The sequence below is a fragment of the Amblyomma americanum genome, chromosome 5 (genome assembly GCF_052857255.1).
Source record: "Amblyomma americanum isolate KBUSLIRL-KWMA chromosome 5, ASM5285725v1, whole genome shotgun sequence".
Classification (NCBI taxonomy): Eukaryota; Metazoa; Arthropoda; class Arachnida; order Ixodida; family Ixodidae; genus Amblyomma; species Amblyomma americanum.
This window is the reverse complement of record NC_135501.1, coordinates 54,487,951-54,512,421: the sequence shown is the minus strand read 5'-3', so window position 1 is coordinate 54,512,421 and position 24,471 is coordinate 54,487,951. Positions and strand designations below refer to the sequence as shown.

The 24,471-nt window shown below is 48.8% G+C and overlaps 1 long non-coding RNA gene across 1 annotated transcript; it reads left to right on the top strand.

Annotated features, from left to right (window-relative positions):
* The first annotated feature begins 2,470 nt into the window (after positions 1-2,470).
* LOC144132435 (uncharacterized) lies at positions 2,471-12,942 on the top strand. Its single transcript, XR_013314815.1, has 4 exons — positions 2,471-2,531; positions 4,508-4,597; positions 11,569-11,618; positions 12,611-12,942. It is a non-coding gene; the product is annotated as an uncharacterized LOC144132435 (long non-coding RNA).
* The last annotated feature ends 11,529 nt before the right edge of the window (positions 12,943-24,471 follow it).

Below are 24,471 nucleotides of genomic sequence, written 5' to 3'. Positions count from 1 at the left end.
TACCAACCCGTGTACTTACCTCTAACAGCACAGCTCACTGGTACAAGACTAATATCAAGCGGTTGTCTAACAGTCAAAAGCGTATGTACAAACTTGTAAAACATTCTTCTAACGGGGACCGATGGAATGCTTATAAAATCTCTTCACGTGAATACATTACAGCGCTAGAACAGGATGCACTGATGCGCAAAAGTTTTGGCGCCCCATGAAACAGACTGATAGCGATAGCATATCTCTTGTTGACAATTCTAGAACTACCATTCCCTTGCTATGCACTGATGCGCGAAAGTTTTGGCGCCCAATCAACCAGACAGATAACGATAGCATCTCTCTTGTTGACAAATCTGGAACTACCATTCCCCCTGAACTGCAAGCTTCCGTGTTAAACGAGGTTTTCACTTCCAGTTTTTCTAACACCGCCGATCCTACGCTTCCGAGCACAGTGTCATTCCATTATACGCCCAAGTATCCCCTCACAATAGACCTTGATGGTGTTGAAAAACTGATAAACTCAGTAAAATTATCCACTGTTCCAAGCTGCGACATAATCAATGCCAAGTTTCAAAAAAGTACATGTTTATTCCTCCGTCACACTAAGAAAAATCTGACAGCAGTCACTTGACCAGGGTTCGCTGCTTGCCGCATGGAAGGCGAGGAAGATGATTCCACTCCACAAATCAGGTAACAAGCATTCTTCACTAAACTACCAGCCAATTTCTCTCCGTAGCATTCCTTACAAACTTCTTGAACACGTCCTGTTTTCTCACCTAGCTAACTTCCTAGAATCGAACTCTTCTCACAATTTCGACACGGATTCCGAAAATCATATTCGTGTAAATCCCAACTTGTACCCATTGCTAACAAGTTGCATGTTATTCATGATCGTAATTCACTAGCTGACTGCGTGTTCATAGATTTCGCGAAAGCGCTTGATAAAGAATATCATAGCTTACTACTGAACAAATTGCAGCAACTTAACCTGGACCCAAAGATTCTAACCTGGCTTGAAGCTTTTCTTATCAACCGTCAACAGTTCGTTTCCATTAATGACCTCACCTCAGACCCGAGTGTGGCTCACTCCGGTGTTCCGAAAAACTCTGTGCTCGGTCCGCTTCTTTCCCTTACTTACATTAACAACCCAACACCACCTGCATTTCATCTACGTTCACCTATTCGCCGACGACTGCGTAATGTTCAGCGAAATCACACGCGATGGCGACATACGAATGCTTCAAGCCGACATCGACTCCATCTCAACCTGGTGTAAATCTTGGCTAATCTTTAATGTTAAGTGCAAATTCATGCGTGTGCCTATAGTGACTAATGACTTGCCCTCTTGTCACCTTAAGAGCTTGTCGCTGTACTCTGTACACTCCTATAAATATGTCAGTGTTCAGATTACAAATAACATTACCTGGACTGCTCATGTTACACATGTCGTTAACAGCGCCAACAAAAAACTTGGATATCTTCGCCGTAACTTCGGAGAAGCACCTTCATCTCTGAAGCTTTCACTGTAAAAAAACCTCATTTTACCTAAACTCGAATATACAGCATCAATATGGGATCCTTATCACCAGGACTTAATACTCTCACTTGAGATGGTCCAAAATCTACCGGCTCGATTCATTCTCTCTAACTACAACAGAACTGCAAGCATAACCAGCATGAAAGCTAGTCTCGGTCTGCCATCCCATGCGTCCCGTCGTCGACCACTTCGTCTTCGCCTTTTTTCATGAACCTTTTCACCATTCTTACCTGCGCGAAGAACTTATTTCACCCCCGCAGTGCGTATCACCACGGATCGATCACGCCCACAAGGTTGGAATACCATTGTGCAGAACGAAAACCTACTTTCAATCGTTTTTACCCCGGACATCCGACGACCGCAATCCCCTTACCGCACTACTGGCACTAATTAATGATCACCGTTTATTTCAAGAATGCATTAGATAACATTGTATAATTAGCAGCCTTCTGTAATATTATGCTCATGTTTCTATGTTTTGTTACATTGCATAACTACTCCCCATTGTAAATCCGCATGGCCCTGAGGGTAATTTAAATAAATAAATAAATAATTCCTTTATTGTCGAGTTCAATTAGGTAAATAATGTTTGCTTTACTGTAGAGCCCACCTGCACAAACCACAGTGACGCATCTCTCATGGCTTATCAAATAAAAATCTGTAATGAATAATTTGAAACACCCGGTATAGTTTGTTCAGCAGCCAAGCCCGTTATATTCTCACAGCATATATATAAATATACGGCAGCTTGTCAGGTGTGGGGACTAGTATATTAAAAGCCGATTGGTTGACACCACTTCCAGTACATTTTGAATTATGTTAGGAGGCATGAGCGAATTATTTTTTTTGCATATATAGCAAAGCTTGCGTCTTTCAGGTGGGTTTAAGGTCACTATTTTTGTGCGTACCCAACCCAGTACACGGTCCTGTTGTTTTCTTCAACACAGTACACCAACAGTCTGTAAAAAGAACAGGACCAAGAAATTCTGCTGTCTGCACAAAGGTACGTACCCATCTCCCTTGTGTAAATGTAGACATTGTGGTACAGTGCGAGAAAAGTCGACAACATACTTGTGCAATAAGCTAGCAAGGGGCTGTAACATTATAGTCTTATTGCAATAAGTGATGCTCAGTTTTCATGGAGACATTAAAGTGGGTGTCATGGGGCTTAGCAAGGTAGTTAGTATAGATGAGGCTTGTATACCCCTATCGCAGTTCACCGGCAAGGGACAAGTAGGTATCAGATTTTTCATGTTAGATTAACTACTAATATGAAAAAAAACCTGTATTTATGATAGGCTGGCAGTTATCGTAATTAGGCTTAATAAGAGGTAGTCTAGCCAGTATTTAAGGGACTTCACACTAGCAGAAAATGCAAATGTTCACACCGAAGTCTGTAGTAAGTGGACCTCCCTTTTTGCGACCAAAATGCGAAGTGAAACGAAAGCGGAGTTGATAGCATATTTTTATCATCATCATCAACCTGGCTGCACCCACTGCAGGACAAAGGCCTCTCACATATCTCTCCAATTAGCCCTGTCCTTTGCTAGCTGCGCCTACCCTATGCCTGCAAACTTCTTAATCTCATCACCCACCTAACCTTCTGCCGCACCGTGCTACGCATGCCTTTTCTTGGAATCCACTCTGTTACCCTTAATTACCAGCGGTTATTTTGCCTTTGCATTACATGCCCTGCGAAAGTTCATTTATTCATATTGATTTCGACTAAGACGTCATTAAATCTGGCTTGATCCTTGACCCACCCTGCTATCTGCCTCTGTCTTAAATTTACACCTATCATTTTCCTTTCTATAGCTCGCTGCGTTGCCCTTGATAGTATGTACACACGGCCAATTCTTTAAGAGTATGGCCTGACCATAGACCGGCTTGTCAGCGCCTTATCACAGCGCAGTGAGGCGAAACAAGCGAGAATAAGCGCATGTGTTTCAGATGCAATCAATCTCGCTCGGTCTATTAGCTTCGCTTTCGACATTGTCCCTATCTCGCGCCCTTAGCGCTTATCCTTCACTTCGCACGATTTGTTCAGCCGACACGCTCACATGTAATAGTTGACCATATAGTCCTTTCGCGCGTTTTGCTCACAGTTATGTACAGTTTTAATAGTGATTTTTTTTTTTAAATTGGGGGGGGGGGGGGGTCGCCAAGCTTGCTCCGAAGTGATTCATGAAGACTGATAGGCACTCTGCATACGCTCGCTGGAAGCGCGTGTTTGGTCTGCGGGGGGACTGTTTGCAAGTTTTCATCATTCGCTATAACCGAGTGGTCTGGCCGTAGTTGCTCATTTTATTTAACAAGCATTGTCATCGTAAGCCTATTTTAACGGCAGCAGCGCCCTCGTTCGTATTAAGCGAGTGTTCGTTATATCTACGGCGGTTACAAATGGGCTGGAGTGTACTTTGATATGACAAAGATTTCTTTACATCAGTGCATCGATGTTTAATTGTGTACCCTTACTCACACGTGCGTTTTTTTTTTTTTTTTGCTGAGCTGCTTTCCCATACTTTCTCAGGCAGAAAGGCTGCCCAGACGCCGACATCCCAAAATGGCGTAAGCAGCCTGCCCGCTACCTGAGGCAAAAGTGTGCGGATATGCGGCAGTAATTAGGCAAGATTTGTGCTAAAGCAACAAATGCAACATAGCTTGAAATAACATTTGTATTCGAAGCAAAAAGACAATTTTTAAAGTGCGTTTCACTGGCATGTGCAAGGAGCGTAATTCTGTGCCTGCAGGTACACATTCACGTAGTTTTATTTTTGGTTTGCCACATGCAGCATACAAAGGTATTTTGTCTTTACAGAAATTATAGTTGTCCTTTCTGAAGCAGGTAAAGTGGTCTTCTTTTTGTGTGAAATGTTGGAAACTCATCACAACTAGTGGTGATAAGCAGTGTAGCAGCAATAGTTTGATTGTGCACTCTAATATTGAATTTACTTTGGCGCATTTTGTGCTCTTATACAGGTTCAGAAGGCGACGGAGGCATATGGGTAAAAGCCTCAAGACTAAATCATCAAGAGTGCAACATAAAGCTTTGAAATAAAGCAGCAAAGAGTAAGTAGTGCCTTCCATATGCATTCATAACCTTGACACTGAGGCAGTTTTCGGACCGCACTTTGCACGCTTTTTCGCTGAAACCTATATGTAGTGCATAAGTCAAAATGCACCAAAATATGCAGGGCATTACAGTACTGGACGCGGTACGACCAGTAAGTCGTAGATTACAAGAGGTTACACGCTTCTAAAAACGGCATACTAATACAAGCGACAGACTGCTACACTGACTAACTAGTATAAAAACCACATCACAAGAAACGCCAGAACGCTACAAGGGACACACCGCTACAAATACACGTCCCCAGCTTACGACAGGTTCATTTCATTGATAATTATTCTGTAGTATTTTTCGTAAGGAACAGAAGCACCATGCAGACCTGAAATGCTTACCATATTGAAAGAAATTACATAATGCGCAGGAATGTGCTCTTTACCTTCATCGTTGGACAACTTGCCGCGAATGGGATGTATTTGATATTCACGTGTTGAATACATCCAACTTGTATGAAGAATCCAAAATTAAAACAAAAATGTTTACGGTTCACTACTCGGGAGCACAACATGCATAATGAAACAATATAATCGCAGTTTCAGTACCCGATAAATTATTGTGTTTTATTTATTATTCCTACAGCTGAGCAACAAAAATACTGAAAAGTAACTCCAGCGGGACTGCGAAAATTGTTGACCCATTACGGCATTGACTAAAAAAGCAGAAGGTGGGCCTTTCAGTTGTTTAATCATGTTTATCAGAAGACACTGCGGACGCACAATTGAAGCACCCTTTGATTTTACTTGGTTCGTGCGGAAGACCACTTCGGGTCGTCTTCTCAACCTGAAAATGAAAAGAACCAAAGGAAAATGTAGTAACAACCAAGCTATGTGCAGGAAAAATAATAGGCTGAACAAATGAGCTAACAAAAAAATCAGCAGGGACCCTTAAGACTGCTTACGCGTGGGAAAGCGAAAGCATTACTGCCCCTTGGTGCACTGATACCAACCCACACACATACACACACGCGTATGACGCCACCTGAAGTGCTGTACGACGAACGGTTGCATCACAACTTTGATATGAAAATTGGTTTTTGAGAAAATAAATGGCGCAGTAACTGTCTAACATCTCGGTGGACACCTCTACCGCGCATAAACGCAACAGGTAAAGAGTTTGAGGGGGCATACAATTGGAGGTGCATATATCGTCGGTTCGAATCGCAAGTTAGACTCCAACTTGACTGGCACATATGAGCTATATGCAACGAGAAGTCCCATGACACCACCCGGAACGATGTACGACAATGGTTTCATCAAAGTTTTGGTGCGAATGTTGTCTCAAAAAACTAGCCCCACGTGGAGGTCAGCCAACGAAGTCTATACGATTGTATTAAATGGCAGAGCTTGGCTTGGTGTGTGCGTCATACGGCCGATTGATGACGCCACCATTTTTTTTATTCTTGCCATTGGTGGAATTTTCGGTACCATTTGCGAATGCGCACACTAATGCACGCCGCCAGCTTTTCTCGCAATGCGACTAGAAAATATTCCGCATTAAAACAGCGTAAACGTCGTGGGTAGCCTGCAACAAACTAGTAAAAAAAACACTCAAGGTCATCCCAAACGGAAGTTCATGACCCTACTATTGATGTTCCCGCAACAGGATGCCAGAATATCAGCTCGTCAGACACGCATGCGTCGACCGTCTAGAGAGTCACAACGAACATTGAGCCATTCTGCGACCCATAATTTCACCTTCTCACGTATCTACGCTACAGACAAAGCAGGAAGTTCGGATTCTTGACACAAAACAAAACCAAATTAACAAAGGGCGGGATGAGAGCCTCTGTCCGCTAGGCAACATGTCTACATGGGGGTCTTTGTCTCAGTGAAGTTCCCTTGTTGAAATGTTGGCTAGTGGACTGAGCCTCCCCAAACACGCTATGTTCAGTTATCGTTATACTCACTGGTGTGTTTAGGAGTATACGTTACAGCTAATTGCTGATTGCAATGTTCTGGCCGGCGAATATCCTTGTACTTATAGGTCTGGATAACTGAATTGTTTACAAGTACTGCCGCGAATTTTCTTACTCGGCTTTCACCACCACGGGCTCATGGCCTGACCGTTTCTTCTATCGAAGATACAAGGCGCCAGAATGGACAAGAGGAACGAAGATGGAATATGGACAAGGCGCTTCGAATCCTCGAGTCATGCACCAACTCGCCTAACAGTCGATTCCTTCCCTCTATGCCGTATTTAGTACTTCGCATGAACGCTCGACAAGTCCTGATCAAAAATATTGGCGGTGGTTTCGCTCGGCTGAAATCTGGAGTGACGCGATGGCTACAAGTGGCCGAGTGGAACTTGCTCAGTTGAATTGCAAAGTTTTTCGCCGCTCCGTTTCGTTGGGCATTCCTTCTTCATTTTCGTCTCACTTTACACTGCGCATGCGCACATCTGTGGCAGCTCGGTTTCGCCGGCAGAAGCAGCTGCTCCGCACCACGTGGCTGGTCATGTTACCAACTACGTGACGAACCACGTGATTAACCACGGCGCCGCGCCGCCGGCAGCTGCTCCGCACCACGTGACCAACCACGTGACAGCATGGCGGCGCCGCCACGCTGAAGGCTCGAAATGCTACCGTAATGTAGCTATAGCTACAAAAATCGTAGGAGTGGAGACCTGCTACCTCCTGAAGGATCGCGATCATGATCGGCCGAGACCACAATGCTTGGTACTCTCATGGCAACATCAACGCTTTGCTTAAAAATCTAAGAGCCATGGTTAAATATTGCCTTGCTGGGCGCGGTTTTTCTCTCTAACAACCGCCAAGTGCTTGTATGACTATGGCCATCGCCGTGCTGCCTTCTTGCAGTCGTGGGTGGAAGATCGCCATATTAACTTTGCTTTTGAATTCTTCGTACGCTTTTTGTTGTGCTTGTTTTCACTTATGTGCCACGTACTCTTTACTGCGGCTGCTTTCTGCAGGAATTGCTCTTATTAGCGCGCTATCGTGCCAAAGCCTTCATTAAGCTTACCATAAAGTTATTATTGCACAATAATGTATGTTATTTCGTTCATTTCAGCCGCCGTGGTGCCACAGTGGTTATGGCACTCAGCTGCTCACATTAAAGACACGGGTTCCGTCCCGGCCACGCGGTCGCATTTTGATGGAGGAGAAATACTATAGCCACGCGTTGTGCGGTGAAAGTGCATATTAAAGAACACGAGGTGGTCGAAATTATTCGGAGCCCTCCACTACGTCGTCCCTCATACTCTGAGTCGCTTTGGGACGTTAAGCCCATAAACCATGGTTCAGTCTTTACACATACATGATCTTGGTATTAACACACGGTAATATTCGCTGGCTGGTATAGAGGGTACTGCTTTTAAGACGGAAAGTACACGAACTGTTATAGAACCAATTCGAGTGAAAAAAAAAAATCAGATTCGCATAGAACAGAATATTATTACAGCAGAGAATGTTACAATACTTATGCCTTCGGCTTAAACTGTGACAATAACGACGTGCTTATAGTAAAAGAGATTATTGCTGGACCATGTCTCTGACCGGCACAGACAGCAAAAAGATGGTTTGATTCATGGGGTTGAACGTCGCAAAGCGACACAGCCTCTGAATGACGCCGTAGTGGCGTGCTCGAACCCACATCTTTCGGGTGAGCAGCCGAGCACCATAACCACTGAGGTACCGCAGAGGCTACACGGAAAAGAGTTTCTGCTATGCAATGATTGTAATGACCTTTATTGATATCAAAACTTTGGTCTCCAAGAATGGTTTCACCGGCTCAAGACGAAATATTGTTATGAAGACGAAGAAGATTGCAGTGGCGCGGGACGGAGTGCTCGCGCTAGGCCCTTGAGCCATTAAATCATATCTTCATTCTGTCGTCATGTCGTGCTTTCCTTGGCTTGCCACCACGTAACATTTGGTGTGAGGTGCTGGGTACTCATCGTCATCCTAGTCCCCGGAGCATCGCCGCCTTCTGCTTGCCTTCGTCGTCGGCCGAGGGGACCTGGGCTCCGCCGCCCGGCTCAACACCAGCTCGAACTGACCAGAACCGACCAGCCGCTTTCCCCCGCCCCGTCCCCAGCCCCGAACACAAGACACGACGACCAGAACCTGACGTGCGATGACCCGACTACGACCCGAACCAAGACGGCACCCCCGCCCAGGCTCTGCGGCGATCCCTCAACCCTTGACCTTCGGCTGTGGGTGACCGACCGCTGGACCTGAAGCTCCGGGGGCAACCGTCCACCAGATCATCTCCTTCATCTTGGTGGCAAGCCTTTCATCTTCTCCTATCCTTCCTGATAATCCTCATCGTCACCTCACCATTCGTAATTCAAGCAATCGATCGGGACGATCGCTCTGAGGACCGGGGTCATGTTATGAAGACGAAGAAGAGTGCAGAGGCGCGGGACGGAGTGCTCGCGCTAGGCCCTTGAGCCATTAGATCATATCTTCATTCTGTCATCATGTCGTGCTTTCCTTGGCTTGCCACCTCGTAACAATATGTTGAAATAACGATCTAGTGAAATCGGATTAAGCATGTAAAAATAAACACTAATATCATCATTGCGCTTTCTTTAGCATTTAATTCATGGCTTGGCAAAGCAAGTCAATTGTTTCATTTTTCACGTCCCGCTCAGCACCTGAGAGAAGCGGCTGATTCATTCCACATCGAGGGGCCTAAAATGCCCAACAGCGAGACGGCCGTGGTCGCAGCAGTGGAGCCTAGGACTACTGGCTTTATGGCAGGTGCACTCATCTCCCCTTTCAGCGAAGGCATAATCGATCAATCAGTAAAGCAGTCAATAAGAATGCCATAAGTTTACTCCGTAAAGCAGACAAGAGAATTGGAAAGAGAGACCCGTTGTGAGATAAATGACGTAACCTAACAGTCACCGAAGCCAAGAAACATAGGGATGTTTTTTAAAGTTAATTTCTTTAAAGGCAGGTTACTAGAGTACTTATTGAAAGAGTTAAACGGCATTTTTTTTTACTTCTCCAATGCTTTCGACATCATCCCATACCCATAAGGCCCCCCAAAACTTGACTCTTTAAATTAGCCCTTCCCTGGTTGGTTGAATATCCAGCTCACTAACCCAGCGTTCTCAGTCGGTACACTTCAATTCATCTATTTCCTCCCTGGTTAGTGTTCCATCCGTCATTCCACAAGGTTCTGTTTTAGGCCCGCTTCTTTTCTTGTTATATATTAATGATCTGCCACAATGTTTGCAGGCTAAAATTCCGTCTTTACGCTGATGACAGCGTCCTGTATCACAGCATTAACGCACCACTTGACCATGAATTGCTTAACGACTCATTTGCTAAATTTTGTAGGTGGTGTAAGGAATGGCCAATTAGCATTAATTTCACTAAAACAGTTGCCAGGTCCTTTTCTAGACGCCCATGTCCTTTACTTTTCATGTACAGTTTCCACGGTCAGGATTTACAAAGAGCAACATTTAAATACCTCGGTCATTTTCTCAAGCCATGTCATGGTCGAAACATATTGATATCATACGCAACTGAGGTTTTAAAAGTCTCGGGTATTTCCATCATATATTGCGCAAGGGGCCAAAGGATACTAAACTGCTTACACATAAAACGCTTATCCGCCCCATCCTTGATTACGGCTGTATCATACGGAGTCCTCATAAGAAATGCGATATTAAAAAAATATAATCAGTCAAAAGCAATCAGTGGGCTTAATCTTTCCCAATTACGGCCGAGATTTTTCTCCTTCATAATATGCAGCCTGAGGTCTCACAACACTATAATCTCGTCGCCGATTACAATGTTCGAAGTTTTTACTCACACTGGTTCATTCTCAGCGCCTTCATTCACTAAGCAATTATTTGAACTCTAGCAAACCTTCCATTGAACTCTAGCAAACCTTCCATCACTAGAAGTTGCCATAGCCTGAACCTTACCTCTTTCTTTGGCCGCACTGAGGCGTTCAAACACAATTTCTTTGCCTTGGCCACGGAGCTCTGAAATTCGCTGCCTGGAAACATCCGCTCGCTACCCATTGAAGAGTTTTTGTTGGTGATCACTTGTTAGTGACATTTTTCATCTTATTTCTTTTTACACAATTGTATTTTTCTATATGAGCTTTTTCTCTCCCTGCCCACTCCAGCTGGAGCCTTATTAAGGCTGCAGTATGTATAAATAAATAAAATAAGTACAATAAATAAATTATTAAAAACCAAAAGAAAAACAACCACATGCCGCCAGTAGGATTCGAAACCACGGGCTCCAAATTTCGCTTCCGGTGCTCAACCAACTGTCCGGACCCCGTAGGGTATCTGTTACGGGTCCAAGTTCGACTTATGTTTATAAATGTGGCGGAGAGTTTGAAGGATGCTTCACTCCCGCCACCGGTTGGCCCGGTATTGCACTACCTCCGGGATCGGCCTTCTCTTTAGCGCGCGTCTTTACTATCCTGTCTTTCTATCCCATCTTTCAACTCTCATTCTATCTGCACGTGGTAGCGATTGTGGCTCGTCTTGAGCCAGTGAGCAGGCCTGTGCACTTTCTTTCTTCCTTGAAGCAACATACAGACAGACCAACTGTACAACAGCGACGGTTTTCTAATCTTCTGCTTTCGAAGGTATTTAGGAGTAGTGTCGCCAAACCTTTAGAGTGTTCGCCAGCGCCACCCTGTCTATAGCGGTGGACATAGTACGTCCTGTATTACCGCGAGTGCTACACACTGATCTCTACTAGGTGGCTGGATGCCACAATCCCGCTTTCCGAAGTGGGCGCAAGTGAAGCCACCGGAAGTTTGGTGTCTACTGTGTATTTCAATGCAAACAGTCGCGTCTTTCGCCCTTGCGTTCTCAGTTTTTCGCGCTGTGTTCGTGTAACGTCTACAGTAATATCAAAGTAATAAGCGAGCTCGACGCGAGAAATGTGTGCATTGTTTGGGGAACTCTGTAATTTCAGAGAAACCGAAGAAAAAAGGCATGCAAGTCTCACCATGCCGCGGCAAAGGGGTATGTGCATTTAACACTATTTTCTGATCTGGTTCTTGTCTTCCGAGCGTAATTAGGACAAGTAGTGGAATGACAATGAGTCTAGGTCATCTTAAAAAAGACAATGGCGCGGAAATCCTGACACTCGACTCGTTATACAGCTACCGCTGTTTCAGTTTCGGTTTTCTGGCGGACGATGTCGCTTCTCATCAATGGCAGGTGATGTTTATCGCTTTAGTGTGTCACTTACCTTCCAGACGTGCTTTCAATCCAACGTTATAGCACAGCCACGTTTCATCTACACAGCACGAGAGAAACGACTGACGAGAAAGACGAATGCAGCAGCGCATGTGACAAGCGCTGTTAGAAGTCAACTGCACCAAGCATCCCGAATAATAGCCCATTCAGGCATAATTTGCTACAGTACGAAACATTACTTGATACACTCCGTCGAAAAATCAGTACCGATATACCTTTTGGACGCGCTAATGTGAACCAGCAGAACACCGGGGGCACCTCACCAGAGTGTGGTCTCGCCCTCGCTCCGGTTCGGTCTAAACATATTTCGGTAAAATGGTCACTTCAAAGTTGGCAGCCTAATGAAGGTTTCTACTTATTCTTTTTTAAATTTATCCCTCATTGATCGTATAACTTGGCCTTAGAGCGCGACGACGTTCATCACAACAAAGAGCAGAGTTGACGACGCCAGCGTAACGGGACGACACAGAGCTTAGCAGACGAGGCTCCGTACATACTGTGTGTAGCTAAGTTCTGTCGTCTGCTAGTGACGTCCCATAGCTATGCAATGGACCCTTGTTTTTGGAAAGTCTTTCCCGAGGACTTTGCTCCTCTCCTCATGCGCTGCTAGTTGTTACAAATTATCCTGTAAAATGTGTGTCGAGTGTTTTCACGCCGACTGTGGCTCACAAAATTCAGTGTTATTTAATCATTTCTCTTTTTGTCCTGTGATGGCCATATTTAGGTTCATCATGGCATCATGCCTCTCTTTGCAGGCTCGACGCATTGTGAGGTCATCGTGCAAGAGCTGGACAAAGAATTTCAGTGCAGTGGAAAAGTTCTTTTGCAAGAGGAGTGCAACGATTACTTCAGATATGACCGATCAGTTCACAGGAGGACAGCTTCGTTAAGCACTTGATGGATCTCTTAGCCGTGCTACAGCAGATTGCCGAGCTGTGTTGTCTAACCTGAATCATCGGCACGCAGCAAACATGAAAATAATTGTACCCCACCCCCAGTTCTGCCCAGCACCCCACCACAAGTTCTCCCCAGGGCCCCACCACAAGCCCGGCACCCCACTCCAGATCCTGACCCCTGCCCGAGCCATGCCTATAGACACACCACCTCAAGCGCCTCACAGCTGCTTTGAATAAAGATCTTTTTTAATACTTTTGGTTGGCTCTTTTCTTGCTTACCTTTCTGCGGACTGGTACGTGGAATAGTACCATTTTTGCGAAAAGTAACCGGGGTGCAAGGTTTGCATCTCCGTTGTATAGGGCAGCCCTTCCCTAAAGACGAGTGTCGGATTGTGAGGACATCCTAGGGTTATTACCCTACACATATTTGTCACTCGAAGCAAGAAGCCAGCCATGCAGCCTGGTTACTCTCGAATACTAAATCGAAAATGCTGCTCAGTAACCAGCAGCCGGGTTTGCATGTGCCGGTGTTCGAAAGCTGGGTACCATTTCTCAAAAACTGGATGTCATGGCTCGAAAGGTAAATACCATTATTCGAAAGCTGGGCACCAATGTTTGAAAGTTGGATGCCAGTCCGAGACCTTTACTGGCCCATGTTGCAGAAAGCTGGATGTCATTCTTCAAAAGCCGGATACCAATGTTCGACGGCTGGATACCAATTTTAGAAGGCTGGATGCAAATGTTAAAAATCTGGATGCCGACGTTAGAAAGCGGGATGCTAATCTTAGACCTTTACTGGCCCATGTCGCAGAACGAACGCCAGGCCTACGTTGGCCCCTTGATCGGCCGTAAGTTGGCCCTAAATTGGCATGAAAGTAGGGCCAATGTGTCAAAATGGTAGCGCTCAGCGTAAATGCCAGTGTAGGACCTATGTTCGTGCCAATTTTTGCCAATGATAGCCCAACGTTCGACCAATGGTGTTGTGCTGCCTGGGCCCAGGTAACACATGACAGCGGGCCAATATTAGAAAGCCACTGGCAAAACATGGCCCTAAGTAGGCCCAGAGTTGCCAATGAGCATCTGATATTGGCTGTGCCATCATCAAGTCATGGCTATCATGGGCCATGTTAGCCAGAGTTCCCCCACTCTTTGCCAGAATTGGCTAAGCCATTTTCAAAACCTGGCTAGCATGGGCCATGTTAGCCAGAGTTCTTCCACTGTTTGCCAGAATTGGCTAAGCCATTTTCGAAACCTGGCTATCGTGGGCCATGTTAGAGTTCTCCCACTCTGCCAGAATTGTCTAAGCCATTTTCAAAACCTGGCTATATTGGCCTTGGCTTGCCACCCCTTATGCAGTGTACAGACTTGTCATCTGCAAAGTGATTTCTCGAGAAAATGAAGTAACTTAGCCATATAAGTGCATCGCGATGAGCAGCAGTCAACATTCAGCGTAGCATTCTTGCTGATGCACAGTTTGTAAGGATCGATGCTATCACAAATTTCACTTTTCAGTTGGTAAAATCGCAGAGTTGGTCTCGTGAGCTTTTCGAGCTACAAAGGACAAGCCCGTGCACATTTTTTTTGTCATACTGCTTAAAATAAATTGAACCACATACGACATCAAGCTCCGTCACAACGGTAAACAGCAAAGCAGCCAGACTAGGGTTTTCTCAAATATGGCTGGTGCTTGCATTGTAAACCAGTACTGTCGACATGTGCAAGTGCAGCCGATATTGTGCCATTGCCAGTTCCTTCTTGGTTTTTAGTTCTCAAAAATTGGTTGCAGTTGAGCGCAATAGATGAACTGAAATCGCTCTTGTAAATTGCGGTATTCATTGCTACCTTACGAAGGCACTAAGTATAAACTGAAGTTTGCCTGTAGAGAAGTTACAGGATCATTTATTTACATACCCTGAGGGCCCCTTCTGACATTGCATTGTTGTGGAGCCACTTAATTATACAAAGATAAATTTGCACAGAAGTAAACATTGCACTTCAAAGTTCCCAGATTAAGAGTACAGATAGATCACTTTGTCCTAAGTACTGAAAGGCTGATCCCACTTAACGGGGAGCATCTGTGAGCTGGAAAAGTTCAAGAAATGAATTGTAGACATCACAACCAGCCCCCTCCTTCTTTATTTTTTTCAGTGCCGTGAAAACATCAGTGCAGTGCCTTCAAAAAAGATTTTGGCAGATTCCTCAGGCTGGGCTACACTGCATTTCATTTTTAAACAATGTGCAATGAAGTAGACGACAGTGCGCCACCATCGACGACGATGAAGAGGTTCGGCCGGCCTCGGCGACCGGCACCGCTTTGTCTCCTTGATTTCCATTACGATTTCCTCAAGCTCTCTCAAAATTCGTGATTTTCTTTTTCACTCAGAGTCCTCTCAATTTATGAGCCGCTTGAGATAAACCTGGATGAGATTTTCCCTGTTTGAATCTGCACCAAACCCTGGCCAATCCCCTACCGTGGGTATGTGCCATCGTATTTGAGGCAACAACAACGACCGGCTGCCGCGCGTTGCTGCTGGGTCAGTTTGTGCAACGGTTACGCCGCCAGCCCTTTCAGCTGTACAATAGACCACTCTTCACTTGGTGGAGGTTTGGTTCCCCGCCCTCATACCGACATGAACCTCCGCAACCGCACGCCACCGACCTCCGTTATGCCCGCTCAGCCCGAAGCCAACCACCAAGCCGTGCAGGTGGGCTCCCCCGTCATCTGCTCCGGTGCCGTCCGGCAGCGAGACCCCGTCGTTTTCAACGGACACTGCGATCAAGATGTTGAAGACTGGCTGGTCTCGTGCGAACGGGTGAGCCGCCATAATAACTGGGACGACCGCATGAAACTCAACAATGTCATATTTTATCTCAGTGACGTCGCCAACCTCTGGTTTCGGAACTATGAGGGTGATATTCCAACCTGGGCTAATTTCAAGACGACGTTTGCAGAAGTTTTTGGCCGTCCCGCAGTACGTTAACTACACGCTGAGAAATGTTTGCGCGTTCGGGCTCAGACTGCGGGTGAGAGCTTCACCGCCTATATCGAAGATGTGGTCGATCTCTGCGAACGTGTCGACCCGTCTATGCCTGGTGGTGGTGGTAAAAACATTTATTAATTACAGAGAGAGGTGTTGGGGTCCGTGACCTGAAGGGTCACGCCCTTACAACCACTAGGTGGGGATGCCTAGTCAGGCACCCCATTGGCGGTTGCCGCAGCCCGGGCACGCTGCGTTAAGGCCCTTTGGGCCTGGAGGGTGCAGCAGCCGGACAGGGTCGCCTCCCAGTCCTCTCGGGTGGGGTTTGGGATAGGCGGTAGGGATGGGTTCTGCTGGCAGGCCCACACCATGTGGTAGGTGTCCGACACCTCCCCACAGTGAGAGCACCGCCCGTCGAATTGAGGATTGAAATGCTTTAGAGTTGCCGGGCACAGCATCGTGTTAGTGAGCAGGCGCAGGAGCACCCGCTCGTTGGCCTTCCCCAGCCCTTTGCAAGGAGTGGGAAGAGTTTGGTGGGTGGATTTGTAGTAATCGCATATTTCCTTAAAAGTGTAAACCGGATTGAAATCGGAGTCCTGGTCATCGTCGGGTCCCGAGGGAAACGCCCGGAGAGAGAGCGCGCGGGCGGCGGCGTCGGCTGCTTCGTTTCCGTGGAGGCCTTGGTGACCTGGAGCCCAAATAATAGATCGGTGTGCAGGATCGGAGTCTCGGCTACAATTTTGATAGATGCGATAAGCCAGGGGAGTAGCCCACCCCTGCTCGACGTTTCGACAAGCCCCTCGCGAGTCGGTGATTATGTATTTGGAGGAGGAGTCGGAGGCTGCCAGGGCGATGGCGACCTCTTCTGCGTGAATTGCTGACTGGGCCTTGAAAGTAAGGGCGTCTACTGTTTTGCCCTCGTGGACGACCGCGGCCGTGTACCATCCCTTGGGGTCCGGGCCGGAGGCGTCCACGTAGAAGACTCCTGGTTTATTCCCAAAATGGCGGTCCAAGGCTTCCGCCCGCGCCTGGCGCCTGCCATTATGGTCCTCTTTGGACATGTTGGTGGGGAGAGGCCGCACGTGGAGGGCGCGTATCCAGAGTACGGGAAGGCGGCATCTCTCCTCTGTGAATTGGGTGTGCTGGATGTGAAGTCGGGCTAGAAGGCGGCGACCCGACCCTGTCTTTGTGAGACGAGTGTATTGGTTGGTGAGCTGGGCCTCCCGAAGCTCCCTGAAAGTGTTCACCATCCCCAGTCCCATGAGGTGGCTGGTAGAGGTAGAGACCGGGAGGTCCAGCGCGCGTTTCATGATTTTGCGGAAAATGACCTCGAGAGCATCCTCTTCCTGTTTCCGCAGGTGGAGGTAGGGAGTCGAATACAAGATTCGACTGGTCACGAATGCGTTCGCCAGCCGTAAGGCGTCTTTGCATCGTAACCCACCGCGCTTGTTGGAAACCCGGCGGACCATGCGGCCCACCTGGTCCCCCACCTACCGGAGCTTGGCGAGTGTTGTGTCGCAACGTCGCTGGTTGTGTATGAAGAGTCCGAGCACTCTGATTTCCTTGGATTCGTTAATGGGGCTGCTTTGCAGGGAGAGATTGATTTGTGTCGAGCATGTGCGCGAGGGGCGCAGATGCACGAATTCCGATTTCTGCGGGGAGCATTGCAGACCACAGTCCCGGGCATAGCCGTCCACTATGCTGGCGGCCGTTTGCAGGCTGGTCTCCATGTCCCCTAGGCACCCTTGCGTAGCCCAGAGGGTGATGTCGTCGGCGTACAGCGCGTGCTGGACCCCTTCGACGGCACCCAGCAGGGCAGGTAGGCGCATCATGGCTATGTTGAATAGCAGAGGGGACAGCACCGCGCCTTGTGGAGTCCCCCTCGTGCCGAGCAGGAAAGGTCCATGCTCTTGGTCCTGTATTTTGATGTATGATAGTCTGTCCGTGAGAAATTGCTTCACGTAATTGAAGGTATTGATGCCGCAGTGAGTTTGACTCAAGTGTGTGAGTATGACCTCGTGAGTTACATTGTCGAACGCTCCTTTCAGGTCGAGCGCGAGGACAATTTTGTCGTTTTGGGGGTATGTGATGGGGTTCAAGATTTCGCGGTCGAGTTGGAGCAGGACATCCTGTGCGGATCTGTGTGGGCGAAATCCAAACATGGTGTCCGCGAAGGTGTTGTGTTGTTCGAGGTATTCGGACAGCCGATCCCGTACCATCGTCTCCATCAATTTGCCCACACACGAGGTGAGAGATGGGGCGGAGGTTGTCCGTGTCGATTGGTTTCCCGGCCTTCGGGATGAAGGTGACAAGGGCCGTCTTCCAGACAATGGGGAGTGGGGTTTCCCCCGTCCAGATCGCATTAATGTATTCTAGAAGGCACTGGTACGCTGAATCAGGAAGGTTCGCCAAAAGTTTTACGGTAACCTTGTCCCGGCCCGGCGCGGTGCCCCTCTTCATTATGGCCAGACTGGCCCGCAGATCGTGAAGCTGGAAAGGCTTGTCCAACTCCGAGTTTTCCCTGCCTGCATAGGAAAAGGCCGATGTGCGGCCGTCCTGAGGCCGACAAGATCAAGCATATTATGAAGGGAATTGACGACGACGCTTTCCACATGCTGGTGGCGAAAAGTCCAACTACCGTCGCTTCCGTGTACAACCTCTGCCAGAGCTATGATGAGTTGCGCAAGCTACGCCTTGGCGCTCGACGCTCATCCGTCGTGCCTGGCGAGTCCATATCCGGCCTGGCCGTCAACAGTGACCTCTTGGGTCAAATCAGACTTCGTACGCGAGGAGGTGGACCGGCAGCTTTCGCTCCTCTCGGGCACATACTCTTCGCCCCCGGTCCTGACTCCAGAGTTGCGGCACACCCAGGAGGTAGCCGATGCACTTCCAGCTCGTCGGAAGCCGGTTCCCGTAGCCCCTCAAGTCAACCTTCTCGAGATGCAGCCCGCTCCCGTTGCTTCACCTTTTGGCCATGGTGCACCCGTTGCGATGCCTCCTGCCCCCATGCCTGGGCCTCTCACATATGCCGAAGTCGTCGCGCGCCCATCGCAGCCGCAGGCCTTGGCCTACGTTTCCGCACCAGTGCCTCCGCCTGTTGCTCCCCCGACACCGCCCAGCGCCGGCTGCTCACAACCCTTGGCGCACGGCTGATAACCGGCCGATTTGCTACGCTTGTGGTCCACCGGGCCATGTCGCGCGCCTCTGTCGCCGTTCTCTGCCTGCCCCTGTGCCACATCTGCCGGCCTACACCCAGTCCTACCGCAGCTTTCGCCCACCTTCAGGACCACCACCATCAGCGCCCCCTTCTGACCCTGCTCCCGGCCGCCAGCCATTCGCTTCGCACCGCTCACCCTCCCATCGCCGTCGCTCATTGTCACCCATGCGGCGTCGCAGCGTCCCCGCGGAACCGAAAAACTAGGAGCCGCAGTTCCTGGGGCACGAACTGCGCACACTTCGATCAGCATAAGGCCTCCCCTTTCCCCACCGAACTTTTTAAATGTGTTAGTTGACGGCGTTCGAACACTTGCGCTTGTGGACACAGGTACTACCGTTTCCGTTATATCCGAAAACTTCTGTCGTTCGCTGCGTAAAATCACCACTACACCTTCGGGACTATCTCTTTGCACCGCTAGCGCCGAGTCTGTTCATCATTCCGCTGCTCGCACAGCACGCGTCCTCATCGCGGACGTTTTGTATGTCGTCGAATTCTTAGTTCTCAGTTCTTGCTCCCATGACCTCATCGTTGGCTGGGATTTTCTATCCCGCCATCATAGACTGTGCCCGTGCTCAAGTGGCATTCTCCGTGCTCCCTGATACGCTCGCCGACGACCCTCTGTCTTGCTCTGGTACCAAACTTGTTGCCGCTGATACCGATGTTCTCCCCGCCATTGCCGCGCTCGTTTCCGTGTCCGCCACCTCTGGGTCCAGCGAGAGTGTACTCTTCGCGCCTTCGCCCGTCCTCGCTTCTCGGCGGCACCTACCTCTTCCATTCGCCGTCCTCGACATACGCCACGGTGCAACCGAACTCGTCGTCTCGAATCCCTCGCCCTATCAGTTCACCTTGCTCCATGGAGAATGTCTTGGACACATTGAACAGCTTGACCTGCTCATGCCCTTCTACGATGAAACTCTACGGTGGAACCTCCGTCGCCGCCCTCACACCACTTAGTGCAGTCTCCGACCCACTCTCCCTGGAAATGTTTCACCGATCAGTGGCCAGCGACCTCGACCCAGCTCACCGCGAGAAGCTCCTTGCCCTGCATCACAAGTTCCGCTCTTCCTTCGATCACCAGACTTCTTTGGGCCGCGCGACCACCGTCGTTCACCACATTGATACAGGCCCCCCTGCCCCTCTCCACCAGCGCCTCTACCGTGTGTCGCCTCCACAGCGCAGCGTCATCGCTGAACAGGTTGACGACATGCTGCACAGCGGCGTTATCCAGTCCTCTTCTAGCCCGTGGTCGTCGCCCGTCGTGCTCGTCAAAAAGGATGGTTCGATTCGGTTCTGTGTTGATTATCGTCGCCTAAACAAAATTACGCGCAAAGACCTTTACCCAGTACCCCGTATTGATGACGCCCTCGACTGTTTGCAAGGAGCCGAGCTCTCCTCCCTGTATCTCCGTTTCGGCTATTGGCAAGTCCCCATGGCTGAATCTGACCGCCCGAAAACAGCTTTTGTCACCCCTGACTGCCTCTATGAATTCAACGTGATGCCGCTCGGCCTCTCTAACGCTCCCGCAACGTTTGAGCGCATAATGGACATCTTGCGTGGCCTCAAGTGGCACATTTGCTTATGCTATTTAGACGATGTCGTTTTTTCGCCTGATTTTCCGACACATCTCACACGATTCCACAAGATACTGCGCTGTCTTGCCCATGCTGGTCTCCAACTCAACCTCAAGAAATGTCGATTTGGTGCCCAACTGACCATACTCGGCCATGTCGGCTCCAAAGATGGCATCCTCCCCGATCCGGAGAAGCTTCGTGCTGTCACAAACTTTCCCAAACCGACTACTGTTAAGGAGCTCTGAAGCTTCGTGGGCCTATGCTCATATTTTCGCCGCTTTGTGCGCAACTTCGCGTCTATCATCGCCCCGCTTACGAAGCTCCTGAATGGGCCCGCCGATCTGTCTGCTTGGACCTCAACCTGCGATGCTGCTTTCGCTACCCTCCGTCGTCTTCTGACTTCACCACCGATCCTGCGCTATTACGACCCCAGTGCGCCAACCGAGTTGCACACCGCGCCAGCGGCTAGGCCTCGGAGCCGTCCTTGCACAGCGTAAGGCCGGGTTTTCCGAATACGTTGTTGCTTACGCCAGTCGTACGCTCATGAAAGCCGAATCTAATTACACCGTTACGGAAAAGGAGTGCCTCGCCATAGCCTGGGCACTCACAAAATTTCGTTCTTAAGTTTATGGCCGCCCCATCGAGGTCGTTACTGACCACCATGCCATCTGCTCGTTGGTTACTCTCAAAGACCCTTCTGGACGCCTCGGCCGCTGGGACCTTCGTCTTCAGGAATACGACATTAACGTCGTATATCGGTCGGGCCGCAAACATTCCGACGCTGACGCCTTATCACGCTCACCTCTGCCATCTTCTTCTTCACCCCAGGTATATGGCACATACCCACGCGGGGGGATTGGCCAAGGTGTAGTAGAATAAACAAAGAATCTCCTACGCCTTCTTCGTCCTTGTCCGCCTCGGCGCTGGCCGCGCTCACTGCCACAGACCTCCCCATGGAACAGCGTCGAGATCCATGGATTTCTTCGCTCGTAGATGCCCTCAGTGCGCCGACTACGGCTTCGTTACCTCGGGCCCTTCATCGTCAAGCTTCTAATTTCTCGATTCGCGACTCTACTATATCGCTACAACTATCACCCGGAGGGCCGCAAATGGCTCTTGGTTATTCCTCGCCAGCTGGACGCTCTGAAGTTTGTGCGCATCACCATTCCGACCCACAAAGCGCTCATGCAGGACTGCTGAAAACCTACGAACGTCTGCGCCAGCGATACTATTGGGGTGGAATGTACAATTTTGTTCGCCGTTATATACGCGCCTGCATTGCCTGTCAGCAGCCCAAGTCCACTCCTCGCCCCTACCCCGGCCCGTTACAGCCATTGCCTTGTCCAGTTCGCCCCTTCGATCGCGTGGGCATCCCCTGCCGTCCACGCCTACCGGGAATCGTTGGATTATAGTTGCCGTGGACCACCTAACTAGGTATGCGGAGACAGGAGCCCTGCCCTCTGCTAGTGCTCGCGACGTCGCATCCTTCCTCCTCCATCATTTCATCCTGCGTCTCGGCACCCCTCGGGAGCTTCTCAGCGACCGCGGCCGTGTTTTCTTATCTGACGTCGTTCACGAGCTACTGGATGCGTGCCACACCGTTGATCGCAAGACCACTGCCTACCATCCGCAAACGAACGGCCTCACTGAACGCTTCAACCGCACTCTAGGAGACATGCTTGCCATGTACATTTCCTCCGACGCCTCCAATTGGGATCAAGTGCTTCCGTTCGTCGCTTATGCTTACAATACTGCCTCTCAAGCCACAACCGGTTTTTCTCCGTTTTTTTTTATATGGCCGTGAACCTTCTTGTCTCCTGGATACCATCCTTCAATAACACCCCGACAGCTCGGAATGCACTTTTCTCTCCGACGTTGCCCGTCATGTCGAGCAGTGCCGCCAGCTGGCTCGCTCGTTGACGAGTACCACTCAAGGCCTCCGCACATATGCGAGTGACCACGGCCAGTCCGCCCATGACTTTCCCACTGACTCGCTCGTCTGGTTGTCTGTGCCGGCTACCTCTAAGTTTGCAGTTAACTACCTCGGCCCATACCGTGCCTTGGAGCGCACGTCACCTATGAACTATACCGTCGAGCCAGTGACCCCCTCTTCAGATCATCGCTGTCGGGGCCGCGAAATTGTTCATGTCAGCCGGCTAAAGCCATACTATGACCCCCTTGTTATCTCTTCGCCCTAAGTCGCCAGGATGGCTCCCTCTTGTCGCCGGGGCAGTTGCAATGAAGAAGACGCAAGTGCGCCACCATCGACGACAATGAAGAGGTTCGGCCGGCCTCGGCGACCGGCTGCCGCGCGCGTTGGAGAGCTGGAGCTCGCTCTGGAAGTCTGTTCTGGTGCCGCTGCTGCTGGGTCAGTTTGTGCAACGGTTACGCCGCCAGCCCTTTCAGCTCTACAATAAACCGCTCTTCAAATGATCACTCCTTTTTTCGTATTTCATGTCAAGAGTTTCAATTAGGAGTGTTGGGGAAAAAATTTGAATTTTTCAATCCCATGTCCCTCGTTAAAAGGCATTTTACTGCTGAGCCTAAGGACGTGAGATCAAGTCCCGGCTGCAGTAGCTGCATTTCAGTAAAGGCGAAACAAAAATCCCTATGCTGCTGTGTGCAATGTCAGCGCTTGTTTAGAACCCCTTGTGCCCTAAATTAATGTGGTGCCCTCCACTATAGCATCTTTCATAACAAGTCTGCAAATTTCCTACATTAAGCCCCTCAAACGACACCAGCCAACTAAACTTAACTGTAGCGTTGTTCTTGTATGCTTCCTGTCTCTCTTATATGCTATTAATTCTTAACAAGACTAGTCGCGACTGTGAAATAAGCAGCAATATGAAAGAAATTCGTGCTTCAGGTGCCACTGGTACCGCGGCACCTCTCTGCTTGAAAAGCAGCACCACATTGTTTATTGCTAAGGTAACTGTACCTTGCCGCAGGTGACATGTATCCTAACACATTGTTTGCAGCTTGAGGAGCAAGGTGGCTTGGAGCTTGTCTCTGGCATGTGTGAGAACGAGGACCCGAGGGATTATGCAGTGGAAAAGGAGGTGGAAGCAGGAGGCAAAGATCATGGACAGCTCCAGCAATCCGAAGTAAAGGATTATCTGGACCGGACTGAAGAGCTGGAAAAAAAGATTCACGAAGGGAAGAAAGGGCACGTAGCAGCAAGAGGCTTGAAAAGGTGGAAAAGGAGCTTGAGGAAGAAAGGACACGTAGCAAGAGGCTCTGCGATGCTCTGCTTGATAAAATTGGCTAGTGTCAAGATTTTATAAATATTTTCCATTTTTCTGGCATGTGAGCTGCCTTTTAAGCAAATTGTATACGAGATGTTATTTTTCAACAAGGCGTTGTTTTTCATGAACTCTTGCAGGCATATGGTGGATCTATCACCAGGGCCATAGCTTTCTTACTAGTTTCTGCCTGAGTTTGTTTAGCTGTGAACAAAACTTTGTTCATAGCTTGCGGTAATTTGATGGATATATTCAGAACTCACTATTTCTGCATGGTTGAATATTTATTGAGCTGTTATGTTATTTTCCTTCTTTCTTCACTATTATTTCAAGGGGAGAAGTGCAGATTGTCTTAACGAGCACCTATTGGGCACCTCTGCCTTGATTCCACCTTCACAAGGTCGCATATACAATTCGGCTAGTTGATGACCTATCTCAATTGCACCTAGTTTATGTTGGCTCTCTTCTCGTCACTCCTCCTTTATAAGCACTGCAAAAATATTTATTTTCAGACTGCAGTGCAAAATTGAAGTATTTCCCTCCAGTCAGATACAACTCAAGAATGCAGTGGCGGATGCCTTTCAGAGGAGGCCTTTTACACTTGGCGACAGCTTTTTTTGGCAGTGAAAGGAAGGCTACAGGGGTAGAGTGTTGACAGCTGTGTCATTCCACCAGATAGTTCGGCTGCACGGCAGTCTGGGGCGTTGCTGTT